Below are 1,928 nucleotides of genomic sequence, written 5' to 3'. Positions count from 1 at the left end.
CCCCGAGCAGGGTGGGCAGCCGCGTGCTGACGTCATCCCAGCGGGCAGTGACGGCGCCCCCTTCCACCGCCGCGTGACCCCGTTACGTCGCGACGTCACCCTGCCACGACTCAGGGTGTTCCTGATGTGGAACCGTGGGGGATGCGGGCGGGCGAGTGGGCACCCGTCCCAGCCCGTCTCAGCGCCGGCAGCCCGGGCCGCGCCGGCCTGGGCGGCGCCCCGGGCCGGGGGGGGGCAGGTAAGCCTCTGCCCTGTCCCACCCGCCCTCCAGCGGGCAGCGGAGTATCCTCCCCCGTGGCCGGGCGCTGAAGGAGCTCGCTGCACCGCTATGGGCACCACGTGCGATCTCTGGGACAGGCCTGTCCACAATGAGGCGGGGAGCAGTGGGAGATGGTACCCAGGAGCAGGAAGGACGGGGTTTGGAGGCACTGGCCACATCTACTTGGACCGTTGCTAGTGCCCAGTCGGTCACACACAAGGCACGCGGTACAAAAGTGCAAAATAACTGCACGGTAACCAGGGTTACTGCGCGGCAGCGTTGCCAAACGGCTTTTAGCATCATCGAACTGCGCAGTGGCTCATTACTACTTGGGCTTTGTGCCACCCCAGTGCTACGGCGCGGTAGTAACGAGTCACTGCACAGTCAGCGTCTTGTGTAGACGCAGCCACTGGGTACAAGACCAGCCTCTGGCAGAGCTCCAAGTTGTGCTGCTGTTCAAGTAGGGGCAGGGGGGCAGGGGCGTGTGGACCCCGCTCCAAAGAGCTCTGCTGTTCAAACCTCAGTTTTGTTTCAGCTCAATGGAGAGAAATAGATGCAGACTTATGCCCTGTCTAAGCTAGAAAGTTGTACCACTTTAACCACCAGGGCATAATTTCGCTGGTTGATCCAGGGATGCCGCTGTGCTGGTGTATATATAGATGCTTTGTGGCTGTCAGCTGGTATGGGAAAAGGCAGTTAGCCATATCTGTAGAAGACCCCTCTATGCCTGTAAAACTGCCAAACTAAGGGGGAGGAGGCTGCACCGCTTGAACTCCGCTGGTACAACTATCCAAAATAGTTACGTAGTGCGCGCGCACAGTCCCACTCGGGGCAATGCTCACGTGCTCTAGTGACATTCTGGCTCCTGGCCCTTCCACCTTCCAAGATGAGGTTCAAATTGCCATGCTTCTTGGTGTCTTACTCTCCAACCAAATCATAAAGTCCAGGGTAAACAAAACATCCAACAGCCATTGATCCCATGCTGAGTCTTCCCTCTCCCATCAGCGTGTGTCCTCACAGGGCTCTAGCCCCACCATGGGCTCAGCAGTACAAAACAGATTTCCCCTCACACTGCCGTGTGTTGGCCTGATTTTAAGAATCAGTAGCTCAGTTGTGGGCATGGTGCAATATCCCTAAAATGACCAATCATAATATGTCCAGTCAATAACTTGGAGACCTTTATTGACTCATCGTAGCAGCATATGACATTTAGCAAGCAAGCAAAGGCTCTCACCATACACTGTGCCCCAGGGATGCACACAGGAAGATGGACATCTGGCCAACACGTGATAGTCTTCTCTTGTTTATTCTTGTTTGAAGATAGTAGTCTCTTGCTTCAGTTTGTGGTGGTCTCACCTGCAGGAAGTTGCCGAGTGATGAACATACCCTCCCTTTGTTCCTTTCAAGTGTTATACATTCATTGTGCACCTAGCTGGTGCTCATTCATTGGTGGTCTGGTCTGAACTACCTTGTCCAGCCAATGGAGGTACTGTCCATGTGCATTTCATGCACCAGGTGTCTGGTAAGATGTGGCCATACAGTTGGAATCTTCCCATCCCCAGTTGGGACTTTTAGGTACCAGGACAGGTTAATTCCTGCAGTTGCACTCATCTTTTGAATGCATGGGAGATGGGTCTACTTCTCTTCACAAGGCTCATTAGACACTCTT

The sequence above is a fragment of the Alligator sinensis genome, unplaced genomic scaffold (genome assembly GCF_000455745.1).
Source record: "Alligator sinensis unplaced genomic scaffold, ASM45574v1 scaffold216_1, whole genome shotgun sequence".
Lineage (NCBI taxonomy): Eukaryota > Metazoa > Chordata > Crocodylia > Alligatoridae > Alligator > Alligator sinensis.
The sequence above is the reverse complement of the archived record's forward strand: the minus strand, read 5'-3'. Positions refer to the sequence as shown.